The 19015-nt window shown below is 43.1% G+C and overlaps 2 pseudogenes; both read left to right on the top strand.

Moving 5' to 3' along the window:
* The first annotated feature begins 8488 nt into the window (after positions 1 to 8488).
* On the top strand, positions 8489 to 11006 carry LOC103326145 (receptor-like protein 2 pseudogene; annotated as a pseudogene).
* Positions 11007 to 14149: 3143 nt separating this feature from the next.
* LOC148918775 (uncharacterized) lies at positions 14150 to 18693 on the top strand (annotated as a pseudogene).
* The last annotated feature ends 322 nt before the right edge of the window (positions 18694 to 19015 follow it).

The following is a 19015-nucleotide window of genomic DNA, read 5'->3' on the forward strand; positions in this document are numbered from 1 at the left end:
TTGCAAAGGATTGCCCCATTCCATTCAAGGGTAAACCAAGCTGAGCGGCGGCCCAAGATGCTATTTTTGGGCAGGACAAAGGGGCATACCAAGAGGTTTTGCCCATTTACCGGTGATGTACCACAGGTGGGATCGGAGCCAGCGACGGTACTATGGGTCAAGACATCGAGTCGAGTGGTGCTACTTCCTCTGCAGCAGATCTTCCAAAGAGTGTGGCACCGCCATCTTCTCGGGAAGAAGTGGCAGAAATTCAAGGAGTCAGCCGGGCGTTCTACCACTCAGCTAGGGTGTTTTCTATGACCCAGCAGGAGGCACAAGCCACTCCGGATGTGATTACTGGTATGATCCCTATTTTCGGCTATCTTGCTCGTGTTTTAATTGACCCGGGGCCACACATTCTTTCGTAGCACACAATTTCGTACCCTATGTCAGTGAGGCCGACACCTATGACAGGAAGTTTTAGTATTTCTCTACCCACGGGGGAAGTCATGTTTGCAGACCGGGTATTCAGAGAATGCTATGTTCAAGTAGAAGATGCATGGTTGGAAGCCAATTTGATCCCTTTAGAATTGGTGGATTTGGATATCATCCTGGGGATGGATTGGCTAGAGAAGCATCATGCGTCCGTGGATTGTTACCGGAAGGAAATGACATTCCGAGTCCAGGACAGCCTAAAGTAATTTTCCGGGGGGAACGTAGAATTCTCCCTACTTGCCTTATCTCTGCTATTACAGCTAAGAGATTACTCGAGAAAGGATGTGAAGGATTTCTAGCTCATATCATCGACACCCGAGAGATCACCTTGAATCTGGAAGATATTCCTGTTGTTAGTGAGTTTCCTGATGTCTTTCCAGATGATCTTCCGGGGTTACCTCCTGAAAGGGAAATTGAGTTCACTATTGAACTTCTTCCAGGCACCAATCCTATCTATCTAACTCCTTATAGGATGGCACCAGCTGAACTCCGGGAGTTGAAGATTCAGCTGCAGGAATTAGTGGATATGGGTTTCATCCGACCTAGTGTTTCCCCATGGGGTGCACCGGTGTTGTTTGTGAGGAAGAAGGATGGGACCATGAGGTTATGTATTGATTACCGGCAGTTGAATAAGGTGACAGTACGTAACCGGTATCCTTTGCCGCGGATTGATGATTTGTTTGATCAGTTGAAGGATGCCAAGTATTTCTCTAAGATTGATCTGAGGTCAGGATACCATCAGTTGAGGATCAGAGAAGAGGATGTCCCTAAGACCGCATTCGTAACGCGTATGGACATTATGAATTTCTCGTGATGCCGTCGGGTTGACGAATGCTCCAAAGAAGATTTATGGATCTCATGAACAGAGTGTTTCGACCTTATTTGGATCACTTTGTGATTGTGTTCATAGATGATATCTTGGTTTATTCTAAGACTTTGGAAGGGCATAAGAAGCACCTGAGATTGGTATTGAGGACTTTAAGAAGGAAGCAACTCTATGCCAAATTTAGCAAGTGTCAGTTTTGGCTGGATAGAGTGGTGTTCCTTGGACATGTAATCTCAACGGAAGGGATTTATGTGGACCCACAGAAGATTGAGGCTATTGTGAATTGGGTACAACCCACAAGTGTAATCAAGTACGAAGTTTTCTGGGGTTAGCAGGTTACTATCGTCGATTTGTGGAAGGGTTTTCTTCGATAGCGACACCCCTCTCGCGGTTGACAAGGAAGGATGTTGTATTTGAGTGGACGGAAGAGTGCGAACAGAGTTTTCAGGAGTTGAAGAAGCGATTGACCACCGCACCTGTTTTGGCTCTTCCCGATAACTCGGGGCTTTGTGATCTACAGTGATGCATCTTTACAGGGATTGGGATGTGTTTTGATGCAACATGACCGGGTGATTGCTTATGCCTCGAGGCAACTCAAAAAGCATGAGCGAAATTATCCAGTCCATGACTTGGAACTTGCCGCAGTAGTGTTTGCTCTGAAGATTTGGCGACATTACTTGTATGGTGAGACCTGTCAGATTTTCACGGATCATAAGAGCCTCAAGTATTTCTTTACTCAGAAGGAACTGAATATGAGACAACGGCGCTGGTTGGAATTGATCAAGGATTATGATTGTACGATTGAGTATCACCCAGGCCGAGCTAATGTGGTTGCAGATGCATTGAGTAGGAAGGCTCCTGCGAGCTTAGCCCATATTAAGGCGGCCTATCTTCCGTTGTTAGTGGAACTACGGAAAGATGGAGTAGAAATGGAGATGACTCAACAAGGTGGAATCCTTGCTAGCTTGCATGTGAGGCCCATTATGGTGGAACGGGTAATTGCAGGCCAGTTGGAAGATCCTATACTTTGTAGGATAAGGGGAGAAGTAGAGAATGGAACACGGAAAGATTATGCTGTAAGGGGAGACGGAGCCTTGGTGAAAGGAGCTTGTCTATGTGTACCTGGTAAGAATGTTGAGTTGAAAAGAGAAATCATGGAAGAAGCTCACTGCTCCACTTACACCATGCATCCGGGTAGTACGAAGATGTACCGGACGCTACGGGCATATTATTCATGGCCGCATATGAAGGGAGACATTGCTAAGTATGTGAGCAGATGTTTGATATGTCAACAAGTGAAGGCAGAGCGACAGAAGCCATCGGGACTCATGCAACCACTTCAGATTCCTGAATGGAAGTGGGAGCGATACCATGGATTTCGCTTTTTAAGCTTCCACGACTTCAAGGGTCATGATGGAATTTGGGTGATAGTGGATAGACTTACCAAGTCTGCTCATTTCCTACCCATTAAGGAGACCTATCCTTTGACAAGGTTGGCAAAACTTTTGTGGACGAGATTGTCGATTGCATGGAGCACCAGATCCATTGTATCGGACAGGGATCCTAGGTTCACTTCTCGATTTTGGAGGTGTTTGCAAGAAGCTATGGGTACTAGATTGCAATTCAAGTCGCTTTTCATCCACAAACCGATGGACAATCGGAAAGGACTATCCAGACTCTGGAGGACATGTTGAGGTCCTGTGTGTTACAGTTTAAAGATGCATGGGATGTTCACCTTGCCTTGGTGGAGTTTGCTTATAATAACAGCTATCATTCGAGTATTGGGATGGCTCCTTATGAGGCGTTGTACGGGAGGCAGTGCAGGACTCCTATTTGTTGGAATGAAGTGGGTGACAAGAAACTGGAAAAAGTGGATAGTATCCGAGTAACAAATGAGAAGGTGAAGATTATAAAAGAGAAGTTGAAAACTGCACAAGACCGACAGAAGAGTTATGCAGATAACAGGTCCAAAGATCTTGAGTTTACAGTTGGGGATTGGGTGTTCTGAGTTATCTCCTTGGAAGGGTGTGATGAGATTTGGGAAACGTGGAAGTTAAGCCCTCGCACATTGGACCCTATGAGATCACGGAGCGCATTGGACCTGTGGCTTACAGACTAGCCTTACCTCCGAACTGCTCAAGTTCATGATGTATTCCATGTATCTATGCTTTAAATACATGCCAGATCCTTCCCATGTATTAGAATACCAACCTGTGGAATTGGAAGAAGATTTGACGTATGAGGAACAACCAAGACAGATCTTGGATAGGAAAGAACAGAAGTTGCGTTCTAGATCCATCCCGGTAGTGAAAGTTTTGTGGAGAAGCCAAACTGTTGAAGAAGCTACTTGGGAACCCGAAGAGCAGATGCGGGCCAAGTATCCTTATCTCTTCCATTGACAGGTATGTGAATTTCGGGGACGAAATTTCTATAAGGAGGGTAGAATGTAACACCCCGACCCTGTTTATTTTCCTATTTAATTTAATTAAGGGAAAATATTTAATTATTCCTGGGTTAAGGGTAATTTTGGTCAAATTCTTCTCCGGGAAGATTTTGGGACCGTAAGTGGTGTGGTTGCGTAGGTGGTACTGAGACGAAACCGTAGACAAAGTGTAGGCCTGAATCGGAGATTTAACGGCTTTGGCGATCAAAACTTGTTCGTGGCGTAACTGTAATTATTTCAAGAGTTTGTAAAAATCAGATTTTCGCTTTTACCCTCACTTTCTCTCTCTTCCTCCCGCAGTACACTCTCTCTCTCCCTCCCGCTCTCCCGATTTTCTCTTTCTCTCTTCGATCCTCTCACCCGCAGAACGGGAAGAGCCGGCACCGGTCCCTGCTCGACTCACCTTGAAGCCCCGATCACAACCCACCGTTATCCCGACCGGAAAACGCGAACCGCCGTGTTATCGATCGTTCGTCGGAATTTTCACGGCGCTGCGCCGCCTCCGCCGGGCCCAATCCCAAAGGAACCGTGAGGTTTCTTCTCCTTTTTACGTGTTCTAGCTGATGTTGGGTTAGGATTAGATCGAATTTGAAGTTTGGAACCGAATTGGATATCTAGGTTTTGGCCGGATTTCAATTTGAAATTCCGACCACTTGCCGTCCGAATTGGACGTTGTCGAGTTGAAAAAGTTGCTCCATTCTTCGAGTAGTATCTAGGATTGGAAGGGTGAACGTTGGTTTGGAGATTTTCCGTCGCCGAAATCTTCTACACACTGCAGACCGCCGGCGCGTGGCGGCGCGTGGCAAGGTGGGTGAAGTTGTTTTTCGTCCTGTTGAGATTCTTAGGCTGTCACGAGCGCGTAGGATTTCGCGGATCTCAATTTGGATATCGTTTGACTATCGAACGGATTTCGCATATTGTGCGTTATCCGGGTTCGATAAGTTCTGACCGTTGGATCGTTTCCAAATTGAAGTATGTTGTTGTAGGTACTCTTAGAAACCTATAGGAATTCGCGGATCGTGAATTGGAGCCCCGGATGTTCCGATTCAATAAAATGAAGTTTAGGGAAATCGCGATCACCGTGCGATTGGGAAGCGAATTCCAATCTGTAATCGACCTTAGGATGTTCCTTTGGACGGAGCGCACCGAACTTGGGGATTTAAGTATTTTCCTTTCGTGAATTTCCGTTTTGGAAGTACGTACTGTTAATCAAGGATTTGTATCTTGGAATAGGTACTTCGGTTGATCACTCTCAGCAGAAAGCGGGACCCTCACGGGGCCGGGCAGCTTGGGATTACTTGTGAGTGGACTTTGTTTTAAGCATATGCATGGTTTTTAATTATGAAAGTTTTGTGCATATACTTTAAATGATGGTGACTTTGATTTAACAAGTCTTTGGTTGATGATTTTGAATATGTTTATATATTTGGGATATATATATATTTTGAATACGAATATATATATTTGAGTATGATGATTATGTTGATATGGATTTTGGGATGGCTATTTATATTGTCTATGTATAGAGTATGAGAGGTTGTTGTGGTGTGATTGTGGAAAGATAGGAGTTTGATGGATGGTTGTGAGAGATGAGTATGGTAGGTGAGTACCATTCCCTAGTTACTAGGCTTCCCACACACGTCGTTGGCAGTGCCGGTGGGGTGGGAAGGCCATGAGATTACGGGTCTCACACATGGCGTTAGGCGGTGTGTGAGACACTTTCCATACGTGTCGCTGGCGCTGCCGCGCATGGGGAGAGTATGTATATTGCTTGAGTATCATCACACACGCTGCTGGCGGCGGTGGGGTGATGATACTGTCTGCGCGCTGTAGGACTTGTTATGAGATTTGTGAGCTACACGTGTCGCTTGGCGCGCGGCGCAGTGAGCTATGGAGTTCCGTCCCCTGGACTACTCATCCCCGGACGCTGGTTCCGTTCGAAAATCCTGCGACCACCAACAATCCCTGGATTGTCTCCCTACATTAGTTTGGAGTGAAGTATATTTATACTATACTAGAGTCCTAGCTATATGTATATTTATATATGGGTATTTACGGGTGTTGAGAGTTGCATATATTTTGGGAAATGAGTTGTGAGCCTGAGATGTGGAGATGTTTTGGACTTTGGGATTTTTGTGCTTGAGTTTGGTTTCTGAATTGTGAAACTGCATGCTAGAGCATTATTTTTACATGGTGGGGTTACTATGTTGTTTTAAAGTGAAACTTTATTTCTGTCCACTCACATCTTTCTGTTTTGCGCCCCCCAGACATGAGTTGCTCCTGAAGGCATTCGAGCAAGTCACGAGCTCCAAACTTGTCGTCTGTTAATAGGGTCTCAGTATCAATTCTTTCTACTCCCCTGTTTGTTGTAAATAAATTCTGTAGACGCTCTGTTATTGCCCATGTTAGGCTACTACTTGAGGCCGGAGGCCATTTTGTGTTGGATTGTAGTATGTTAAAAGCATGCTGGCAGTTGGATTGTGTATTGATGTAAATTATTGCAGGTTGTTTATTGTTGGTTTGAGCATTTTACAGGGGAGACTCTGCCAAAATTTTGGTAGAATGTCTTGGGTTTTAGTAAGTGGGCCCGGCATCGCAGGTGATGTCGGCACTAAGATGGATCCGCCCGGGAAATTCGGCGGGTCTGTCGCTGTAATGTGGCAAGCAAAAAGCGGTCTCGCTCAGATAGCTTCAACTTCGATTCAACGAGATGATGCAAAGCACCACCCACCCTTAGCATTTGGAGCGGTCGTTATTGAACCAGTGCAAGATTTTAATATTCAGTTTTATAAACAGTTCTTACTTGAGCATTGCCCTCGAATTTCCAATGTTTTAAAATATTCTTTCTTTGCCCTCTTAAGCTAAATAACCGTCTATGAAAGTGAAAGAGCTATCTATTTATGGATGGCATAATCAAATGGCATTGCATATATACTTGTATAGTAAATAAGAGTTATTTACACTAACACCCTTCTAGGTTTTCTGCTTTAAAAGAAAACTCCCCTTTATTAATTTTTCATCCAAAAATTGATGATTTTGTACAAAACAAATCTCCAAATGACAAAATTGACCTTTGAAATTAGATTGCATATACTTTATTGAGGTAATTTTGTCATTTGCATAAGTTTTTTATATATTTAAATGAAATTATCAAGTTTTGGACAAACAATCCACAAAAAGGGGTTTAGTGAAAACAAATTGAAACTTTAGGGGTTGTTCGTGTAAGTTTTGTGACTGGAGGGCATTTTGTGAAAACATAAGAAACCTCAGGGGTGTTAGTGTAAATAACTCTAATAAATAACTATTTAATATTACTCCCTAACTATTAGTCATTCAATTCAGTTAATGAATTTTAAGTCTTCGTATTTCAATCCTTTTGGTGAATTCTAAAGTGTAAATCAATAGTTTTAATTTAAATATTCACAAAATTTCAGTTTAAAACAAAAAAAATACTTTTGAGGTCGGTTTCATTTTCGTGGCTTTCTCCCCCTTCTGAATTACCTTCCTGAGAATTCACCAGACATAGAAAATAGAAAAAAGAGCTTCATTTTCGGTTTCAAGTCGTCCAATTACTCCGTAAATAAGGCATTCTGATTCAGATACATGTTATTTGATCTTTGTTAAGCATCAAGACTACATATATAGTTTCACACTTATTTGACTTGAAGTCAGGGGTGGCCCTGAGGGTGTGCAAGTGGTGCCACCGCACAGGCTTGTCCGATGTCAACACCAACATTCAATATCCCAGCTACTTTCACAACCACAAACTGAAATAATAAATACCCGATCATAAGGAATTAGTCAGTAATTATGCTCAGATATTCAATTTTGCAACAATAATGCATCCAACTAACTCAACCAAATTAATTGCATCCAATTAATGATGTTCTTGGAATATTGATACAAAATAAATTAGGTGTTAAAATATTTTTAATTTCTGAATGTGATCTATGATGACAAAAACTCATCGTCACAATCATGGTGATTATTCAAAAAGTGTGACATCCCTAACCTAATTTAATCGATTTAATCCAATTTAATTCTTTTGTGAAATTTCAATTTTTCTCTTGGGAGTAAGGGTACTTTGGTCACTTTAGGGGAAAAAAATATTTATTGTATAACATTACGTAATGGTGTAAATTTGTGTTAGCTTATGTGAGGCCCCAGTTTAAGGTTCGCAGAGGGCCTTCAAAATCTCAAGACCAGCCCTGGCATTAGTGGGGATATCACTTCGACGAATAAAGGGGTTTCAATATCAATAATTTGCATTGTGAGGTGGTTGTTTGCCAACTTCTCAATTTGCTGTAATGTTTGCATCCAGCGACTAATCAATTGAACTACTAAACAAAACCCAAAAACCAATTATATGCATAATTTTTTTCTCTCATTGCTTGTGCTTGTGCTTGGCTTAGTAACTTAAATACATGAACAATGGTGAATACAACCCAATTCGTTTCATCATTAGTTCATTCATCCCATTCAACAATACAAATAAAACCCACATATTTCAGGCCACGTCACTCTCAAGAGGTTAGTGAAAAATAACCCTGTATATCTTCCAAAAATTTCCATGAAAAATTATCCCCATATATCACAGCAACAACTTTGTAACGGCACATAAAGCAACTTGCTAGTGCAAGCTTATAACCTCACTATCAACAATTTGCATTGTGCAGTTGTTGTTTGCCGCGAGCATCCGTTTCAACCATCCTTGCCCTTATATATATAAATATACGTCCGACTAACGGCACATAAAGCAACATGCTAGTGCAAGCTTATAACCTAATGGCTCATGCCTTCCTTCTCTTCCTCTTATTCTCTTGCATTATATCTACAAATATTCATGCCTGCAAACAAACTGAACGCAGCTCTCTCCTATCCTTTGCCTCCACTCTCTCTTCTCCTCCTTTAAATTGGACATCCTTTGATTGCTGTCGTTGGAATGGCATCACTTGTAATCAAGATGGTTGGGTCACCTGTTTGATCTTACCTTCCAAAGGGCTCAAAGGAGGTATCTCTCCCTCTTCACTTGAAAATCTCACACATCTCACCCACTTGAACCTTTCCCACAATTCACTATATGCTTCACTTGAAAATCAATTCTTCTTGTCTTTGAATCGACTTGAGGTCCTTGATTTGAGCTATAACCGTCTTTCTGGAGAGCTACCAATTTCTCTACCATCTAGCAATATCCGGACAGTTGATTTGTCCAGCAATCACTTCATTGGTGCAATTCCATCTTTATTCTTCCAACAAGCAAGCAACTTAACTAGTTTCAATGTTAGCAACAATAGCTTCACAGGGTATGTCCCATCCTCTATTTGTCTCCAACATTCTTCTCCCTTCCTTAGGCTCTTGGATTTTTCTTCCAATCTATTTAATGGCAACCTTGCTCCTGGGTTAGGGAAGTGTTCTGAACTGCAGGTTTTTCGTGCCACTCACAATAACCTCTCAGGATTACTTCCAGAAGATATCTATAATGCTACCAAACTTAAAGAAATTTCATTACCTCTCAATTCACTACATGGAGCCATTAGTGATAAAATTGTCAACCTCACCAACCTTGCCATCCTTGACCTTTCCTTCAATCATTTTGGCGGCAAGCTTCCTTTCAATTTTGGGAAGCTCTCCAAGTTGAAGTTAGTGACCTTACATTTCAACAATTTAGAAGGTGCGTTGCCCCCATCTTTGATGAATTGCACAAAACTTGTAGAACTGCGTTTGGGAAACAACAACTTGGAAGGAGATATCTCCGTGCTTGATTTCTCAAGACTGAGTCAACTTACTAAACTTGACCTAGGGATCAATAACTTCACTGGTACGGTTCCAGTAAGCCTTTACTCATGTAGGTTCTTAAAAGCCATTCGGTTGGGTGCAAATCATTTAGAAGGACAAATACAAGCTGAGATACTTTCATTGAAATCCTTGTCCTTCCTCTCGCTTGGTTTCAATCGATTCACCAACCTCACAGGGGCAATGAAGATATTGATGAATTGCAAAAGTCTTCACACATTGTGTCTTAGCGGTTCCTATGTGGGTGAGGGAATGCCATCTGATGACGATATGGTTGATTTTGATGGATTCCAAAATCTTCGGCTCTTGGGTTTGCTTCATTCTAACCTCACTGGTCAAATACCTTTTTGGTTATCAAAGCTGAAGAATTTAGAGATCTTGGTTATGGGTTTTAATCAAATCACAGGGCCGATTCCAAGTTGGTTGGGGACTCTTCCTAGACTATTTTATATAAGCTTGTCACACAACCGAATTTCAGGTAACTTTCCACAACAACTTTGTCGACTACCAAGGTTGCTTCATGAACCAATTGCATCTCAAGGAGAGAATTATGAATTTGAACTTCCTGTCTTCAGCAACAGCATTAGCATGTCTTCAAATCATGCCTTTCTGTCGCAAAAATTGTATTCTTTTCCACCAACGATAGACTTATCTGAGAATAACATTGTTGGTGATATACCCACTGAGATTGGCCAGTTGCAGCTTCTCTACAAGTTGGGTCTTGACTCCAACAACTTCTCCGGCATCATTCCAGACCAAATATCTAACCTCAAAAATTTAGAGGTTTTGAACCTCTCCATGAATCACTTGTCTGGAATAATCCCATCGTCATTGGCGAGTCTTAATTTCTTAAAAGAATTTAATGTCTCATATAATAACCTCGGAGGATCGATACCAATAGGCACCCAGCTCCAAAGCTTCGAAGCTTCTGCGTTGAGGGGAACAAAAAACTTTGCGGTGTGCCACTTCCAAATAAGTGCAGACCAAATAAGGACATGGATGCAGATAACAAGAACAACAAAGACGAGGGCAATGGGCATCATCAACTTCCATGGTTTTATATTTTCACTACGTTGGGGTACATTGTGGGATTTTGGGGAGTCTGTGGTTCTTTAATTATTATCAAGACATGGAGATACACATATTTTCGATTCATAGACAATCTACAAAATAGGGTCTATGTGATGGTAACAGTGCGCATCAACCCGATGAAAAAAAGGCTTAGAGGCTAGATATAAATTATTAATGTTGTACTTTTTATTTTGCATTTTCAGTTTGCTTTTCGTTTTTTTTTTCTTCTTTTGAAAGTGAACAGACTCAAATTTCAAGGATATATGTTGTTTTGTTCATAAAGTTATGGGGGAATTTGCACTTAATTGTTGATTTGCCCCCTGAACTTGTATCTTTCTTTCGATTTACCCCTATCATCTTTTTAGAAAATTATCGATATGAACTTTTATATTTCACTAATTTCCTTCATACCGTCTAAATCCTCAACATTTCATCCAATTTGCCATTAAATATGTGGGAAAAATTGGTCAATTTGTATTAAAAATAACTAAATACTGAAAAATAAAATAACTCTACATTTCTCTCTCTCTCCTTCTCTCCTCACCCCCCTTCTCCAAATTCCATCCAATTATACTCAACCACTACCCTAATTCCAATTCACGAAGCCATCAACACCTACCTTTAATTTCAAAGACTTAACAAGATTGTTTTCACCAATTGAAGCAATACACATTTGTTATTTTAAATACCCATTTGACTTGGCCATTCATAGGCTACGAGACATAGAGAAAAACATTATCATGTTATTGGATGCTATTTCCACCCCTCTGTTCTATTTCTCCATCCACCTTATTCTCAATATTTTGAAGACAATTTTATCCCTTGATAAAATGACTTCTAAAGACTTACATTACCCACCTAAGAAAAGCTAGAAACTAAACTTATTTGAAGAATTAATCCAACATGGATGCTAGCAACTGTAAAATATTACATTAAAATTTTAAAAAACATTAAAAACTATTGTAAAAAAATCCCAACAGCACCCACCCGTCCAGGAGTTCTCCTGCCTAGCAACCACCATCTTCCAAAAACCCAACAGCACCTACCAGCCCAACTAACTCTCAAGACACCTAACCCCAAAAATACGAAAACTCCCCAAAAATGGTTCACACATTCCACCCGTACTCAGCCGCCTCCACTCGCATCGGCAACTTCTCGACCCGTTCTAGGTCCGTAAGAAGTACTCGTGGTGGTACCAGATTCTCGAACCGAGATCCAAATGCGTGACCCTCTGGAACCACATCTTCGTCATCTGCATCATGGGCCTCTTCCTCGATCCCATCTACTTCTTCCTCCCCATCATTGGTGAATCCTCTTGCATGAAAATCAACACTGGGTTTCAGCAGCTTGAATAACTCTTCAAATTTGAGACTGGCCAAATTCGTTCAGATGTTTTTGCTTCACAAATCTCTTCTGCTCAATTAGTAGCAAATTGATTTCACCCTAAGTTTTGATGCCCAAAAAGACTTTTTAGTACTAAAAAATTGTGGTCAGCAAATCCCTTTGAATGTGAAAAGAGAAAAGGATGAACAAATAAAAAAGGGTAAATTTTACTTTACTAACCAGAAGTTTCCAAAAATACAGACTTTACTGCATCAAGTTTTTTTCGTATCAACTTTGTACTAAAAGTTTGACTTTTCTACTATTTCCATACATTTGTCAGTCATTCTGTCAAATGCTATATTAGAAGATGACATGTCAAATGATGTGGGATTTAAGAAACCCATAAATTATTAAAAATAAGAAATATTTTTAAAAAAAAATTGAAAAAAAAATACTCTCTCCACCTCTTTTCTCTTCTTCTATCTCTGTAAATGACCACCCAATCCATCCCTCCCCTTTCTTCGACAGCCACTAACCTAACCACATCAATTGAATCAATGCTTCACCAGTATCTTTCCTTCTCCTTCAATTAATCAAACCTGTTGATGCTAAAAAATGGTCGAATACTTTAGGACGACCCAACTTAATGATGATGTCACCTTCAACCTCATATGAGCTTCGGTAGAGCGATCGATCTGCAAGAGAATGGATGCTCAATAAGCCCTTTGGCACTGGTGTGGTACCGGCCGAAGCCAAAAGCTCTCTGATGCTTATATTAGAATAAGTACGGAGGGAATAGTGATCTGGCAAAAGTAATGGCAAGATTGCTGAATGTCGTAGTTACCTCCTTTTTGGACTTGTGCCTCATCTTATAGACTTTGGGAGGCGTGCATCTTGAGTGGAGTTTTGATGTGGGACTATGGACATTGTCTGAGGAAGCATCACGTATACTTGTGAGAAGTTCCGGATGAAATGAGTCTTTTGCCACAATCGACAATCTTGGGTGCTGAGGGCTTCGAATGTAATCGACTATTGGCTTTTTAGCAGTCATCCTTGTGGGTCTCTTTTTCCACACATGGTCTTCTAATTGGTTGGTCTTATATGGTGTATACAAAACCCAAAAAAAATAAAAAATACTTGTGTTTCTTTTACTCATCAAACGTACTTTCTCCTATTCAATTAATGAAACCCAGTGAAACAAAAAAATGATTACAAAACAAACCCAGGAGACGGCCTCCACACCATTCTCTCCTCCACACAACGCATAAGAGCTCACGGCGGTAATAAAATAAAATAAAAACCCAGACTCTGAACTCTACATGGCCTTCAAGCTCCAAATGCAAGAAGCCATAACCACCTCTATTGCTCTCAAAACCCTTGTCGTCGGCCTCCATTTCGAGTTCTCGCGACTTGAATGAACAACTCCGTTTTGGACCTCTCTGCCGCACACTCATGCTCCTCCTCGAAGATGTCTAGTGATTAGCTCAACAGAGCAAGATGAAGACCCAGTAAGATCTCAGATGTTGGATTCACGATCAGAAGTTCTTCGCCCAACCCACTGTACGGATGAATCGTCTTCGTCATCACCGACTTGCATTGAGATCTGGTGCATAGGGTAGGGTGGGGTTGTTGGGAGGTCTAAGAAGGGAAAGGGGCTGATGAGATCTCGACATGGAGCTGGTGGATTGTGGATTGGGAGCAAGAAATGGGTGCTAGTGCTAGAGTAAAGTCTTGGGAGCAGGTTATGGGTGCTAGTTGTCACGGCCCGCATGTTCAAGGCCCGACCCGTTGGATTGATCATGCTAGACCTCTTAGCCCACATGTCCAGATTCGTTGTATAGTAGTTGGTAGACTACAGTTGGTGACAGTGAGTTGGTAGATGTTGGTAGGTTACATTGTATCTTAGCCACCTACTATGGTGGTAGGTGGGATAGGGACAGTATATAAGGGCGATGACACATTGTGTATCAACACCTCACAACTTGTAAAGCATTTGAGTAGCAATACAAGCAGATATTCTCCCAAACTTTCTTTAGCATTCTTTTGCTTGCTTGCTCTTACAATTGTTCTTTGCTTGGTTCGATCTTGTGTTGTAGGAAGGAGGCTGACTTAGCTTGTTCGAGAGGCGATCAAGTCTAAGGCCGCACGGAAGGAAGACTCCGAAAAAGTCATCCCGTGGCGGTTGGTATCGAGCGAAAGCTCGAATCATTCGAAGAAGCATGTCGAAGAGCGGATCTGATGTGGAAACTGATCTGTCCAAGGTCAATATGGATCGTGGGGGCAAATCAAAGAGGGAACGATCTAGAGATGTTGTACCCATGATGGAGAAGCGGCTTTCTAAGATGGAGATTGCCATAGTCGAGTTCGATCAGCGACTCGAGGAGGACATCCTTACGAAGAGTGGTTTTGAAGCTGTGGGGGATGAGCTTCAAGGCCAATTCCAAGGAACCCTCAACTCTGCGCTAGACAACATGCGGCTAGATGTCCAAGCCAAGTTGGATCACTTCTTAGCGGAGCTTACTTCGCTTCGTGAGGAGGTGAAGGATGTGAAGGGAGATTGGGCTTTGTGCAAGGAAGCTGTCTTGAACAAGACCCGGACTCCGAAGGAACCCAAGGTGTTAGATTCTTTCAAACCCAAATCCTATAATGGGAAAAGGGAGGCGAAGGAGCTAGACACATTTTTGTGGAATATCGAGAGGTATTTCAAGTATCTGAAGCTCGAGGATGATGAGCCCAAGATCAACACGGCAACATTGTTTCTCACCGACAATGCTCTCATGTGGTGGCGTCGTCAATCTATGGAGATCGAACAAGGTACGTTTACACTTGAGACTTGGGACGAATTTAAGAAGGATATTATGTTGCATTTCTATCCAGAGAATGCCAAGTATGAGGCAAAGGAGAAGCTGAGATGGCTGAAGCAAACTGGGAACGTGAAAGACTATGTCACCATGTTCACCAACCTATTGTTCGAGGTGCCTAGCATGACGGATGAAGACAAGCTTATGTACTTCATGAGTGGCCTACAGAATTGGGCCAAGCTGGAGTTACAAAGGAGATATGTCCAAACCTTGTCAGAGGCAATTGTTGCAGCCGAGTCTCTTGTTGAGTTCAAGAAGAAGGATCAAGGTGACTCCAAGTTCAAAGGAAAGAAAGATAGCAATGGATCCAGTAGGGGAGACAATAAGCCAAAAGAGGGTAGTAAGTCAGGAGACAAGTCTGACGGTCACAAGTCATCCGGGAGGAAGAATGACAAAGGTGACAAAGGGAAAGACAAGTCAAAGCTAGCTTGCTACTTGTGCGATAGAGCGCACATGATGCGGGATTGTTTGCAGAAGAAAGCCTTGAATGCTATGAACCGAGAGAAGGAAGAGGAGGCCGACAGGGAAGCAGGAATGGGGGCCATTCACCGTTTCAATGCTGTGCAGGCCAAAGTCGCTCAACCACAGGTTCAAGCCAAAGGTGTGATGTTCGTCGATGCTATGGTGAATGGTAAGACAACCCGTTGCCTGGTGGATATAGGTGCCTCGCACAAATTTATGTCCGTACAGGAAGCAAAGAGACTTGGGTGTCGAATCTTGAAGGAAGCAGGAAGTATGAAGACGGTGAATTCAACTGCCAAACCGATTGATGGAGTAGCTCGTGGTGTGGAGCTACACATTGCCACTTGGAAGGAAGTAACTGACTTCTCTGTGATCTCAGTGGATGACTATGATGTCGTGCTAGGAATGGAGTTCATGGATAAGGTAAAGGCATTCCCCATTCCATTTTACAATATTGTGTGCATTCCACAGGGTGGAGCAATGCCATGCATGGTGCCAGTGGTGAGGCAACAAGGCGAGTCAAAGCTTTTGTCAACCATGCAATTTTCCAAGTCTTGGAAGAAGGGCTAACTGACATTCCTTGCAACTATGAAGATGGATATTATTCAGAAGGAAGTCCAACCCGTCCCGAAAGCTATGGAGGCAATCCTTAAGGAGTTTGCAGATGTCATGACCAAGGAGTTGCCCAAAACCTTACCACCTAGGAGAGAGGTGGATCATGCCATTAAGTTGGAACCGGGTGCCAAACCCCCTGCCAAAGCTATGCGGATGGCACCTCCTGAGTTGGAGGAATTGAGGAAGCGATTGAAGCGTGTTGGGCCTGGGTACATCTAACCGTCCAAGGCCCCTTATGGTGCCCTAGTTTTTTTTCAAAAGAAGAGAGAAGGGACCCTGTGGTTGTGCATTGACTACAGGGCACTAAACAAGGTGACCATCAAAACCAAGTATTCAATCCCTTTGATTGCAGATTTGTTTGATCAGTTGGGAGAAGCTAGGTACTTCACCAAGTTGGACTTGCGCTTAGGATATTATCAAGTGAGGGTTGCACCAGGAGATGAACCAAAAACCGCATGTGTGACGAGATATGGGTCTTACGAGTTCCTTGTCATGCCGTTCGGCTTGACTAACGCCCCTGCAACCTTTTGCACTCTTATGAACAAGGTATTTCATCCTTTCTTGGATAAGTTTGTTGTGGTTTACATCGATGATATTGTGGTGTATAGCAATTCCTTAGAGGAGCATCTTAAGCACTTGCAGAAAGTCTTCCAAGTTCTGAGGGAGAATGAGTTATATGTGAAGAGGGAGAAGTGCTCGTTTGTCCAAGAAGAGGTAGAGTTCCTTGGTCACAAGATACGGGGAGGACAATTGCTCATGGAGGAGGGCAAGGTGCAAGCCATTTAAGAGTGGGAACCACCAACCAAGGTACCTGAGTTGCGGTCTTTCCTTGGGTTGGTCAACTACTATCGCAGGTTCATCAAGGGATATTCAGCCATTGCCGCCCCCTTGACGAATTTGCTTAAGAAGAACAAGGCGTGGGAGTGGACGCCTCGATGCCAGCATGCCTTCGATGAGTTGAAGAGGGCACTTATGGAGGAACCCATGCTTTGAGACTTCGATCTTAGCAAACCGTTTGAGATACACTGCGATCGTCAGATTTTGCTATTAGTGGTGTACTCATGCAGGGATGGACACCCACTGGCTTTCGAGTCGGAAGCTCAATGACACGGAGCGGAGGTATATCGTTCAAGATAAGGAGATGACAGTCGTAGTGCATTGCTTGCGGACTTGGAGGCACTACCTGCTGGGTTCTCAATTCGTGGTCAAGACTGACAATGTTGCCACAAGCTACTTTCAATCTCAATAGAAGTTGTCACCCAAGCAGGCTAGGTGGCAAGACTTCTTGGTGGAGTTCGACTATAAATTGGAGTATATGCAAGGGAAGACGAATGTCGTTGCCGATGCCCTAAGCAGGAAGGCCACACTTGCAGCTGTTGTACAATCCCAAAGTACTCTTATGCAGAGGATACGAGAGGGCTTGTTGCATGATCCCCAAGCCAAAAGTCTGTTAGAGCTTGTCAAGGATAGGAAGACAAGAAGATTTTGGCTCGATGATGGTGTTCTTTATGCAACCGGGAAGAGGATCTATGTTCCAAGGCGGGACAATCTGAGGCGAGAGCTACTGAAGGAGTGTCATGACTCGAAGTGGGCAGGACATCCAGGCACTCATCGGACATTAGTCTTGATGAGTGAAGGTTACTATTGGCCATATATACGGGAGGATGTAGACTCGTTCCTGCGGACTTGCCTTGTATGCCAACAAGACAAGACATTGCAGAAGCAGCCAGGTGGGTTGCTAGAGCCACTTCCTGTGAGTCTACCCAAGTCAGAAGGGTGTGGCTCAATTTTAGTGGTGGTCGACAGGTTCACCAAGTATGCTACCTTCATCCCTGCACCAGCGGATTACAATGTGGAGGAAGCTGCGCTTGTTTCTGAAGCATGTAGTGAAGTATTGGGGAATTCCCAAGAGTATTATCAGTGACCGCGACACTCGCTTTACTAGTAAACTTTGGACGGAGCTCTTCAGGCTACTTGGCTCACAGTTGACCTTCTCTACCAGCTTTCACCCACGACAGATGGTCAGACAAAACGGGTGAACGCATTGTTGGAGCTATACTTGAGGCACTATGTGAGTGCCAACCAGCGAGATTGGGCAAAGTTGTTGGATGTTGCTCAATTCTCATACAACTTGCAGTGGTCGGAGTCAATAGGGTCAAGTCTTTTTGAGTTGGCAACAGGACAACAACCTATGACACAGAACACGGTGGTGTCAGGCTACAGGAGTAGCCCACTGCATACAAGGCGGCCAAGGAGTGACGGTGACTAATGAGCTGGCTCGAGCTCAATTAGAGAAGGCAACTCAGAAGATGAAGAAATGGGCGGACAAGCACAAGCGAGATGTTGTGTTCCAACCAGGTGATATGGTCTTTGTAAAGCTCAACCCCTCTCAACACAAGTCCACTAGAAAGTTACACAAGGCGTTGTTAAGGAGATATAAGGGCCTATTTCCTATCATCCGATTAGTGGGAAGAGCTGCTTACCGTGTGGAACTACCACCCCGATTGAAGATTCATCCGGTTTTCCACGTGAGCAATCTCAAGCCCTACCATGCCGACCCCGAAGAGCCAAGTCGTGGAGAGTCTCAATGAGCTCCACCTTTGATGGTGACTTCATTTGACAAGGAGGTTGAGTGCATCATGGCCAAGCGAGAGGTGCGACGCAAGGGTGTACCGAGGTACTTTGAGTACTTTGTCAAATGGAAGGGCCTGCCAGAGTCCAAAGGCAACTAAGAGAAAGAAGAGTCTTTGTGGAAGTACAAAGACATAATCGAAGCATTCGAAAGAGAAGGATCTACCGCGGCGACGAGGACGTCACCGGATTAGGTGGGGGAGAATGTCACGGCCCGAATGTTCAAGGCCCAACTCATTGGATTGATCATGCTAGACCTCTTAGCCTACATGTCCAGATTCGTTGTATAGTAGTTGGTAGACTACAATTGGTGACATTAGTTGGTAGATGTTGGTAGGTGACATTGTATCTTAGCCACCTACTATGGTGGCAGGTGGGATAAAGACAGTATATAAGGGGGATGACACATTGTGTATCCACACCTCACAACTTGTAAAGCATTTGAGTAGCAATACAAGCAGATATTCTCCCAAACTTTCTTTAGCATTCTTTTGCGTGCTTGCTCTTGCAATTGTT

This window comes from Prunus mume, linkage group LG3 (assembly GCF_029339155.1).
Source record: "Prunus mume cultivar Tortuosa linkage group LG3, ASM2933915v1, whole genome shotgun sequence".
In the NCBI taxonomy this organism is placed as follows: domain Eukaryota; kingdom Viridiplantae; phylum Streptophyta; class Magnoliopsida; order Rosales; family Rosaceae; genus Prunus; species Prunus mume.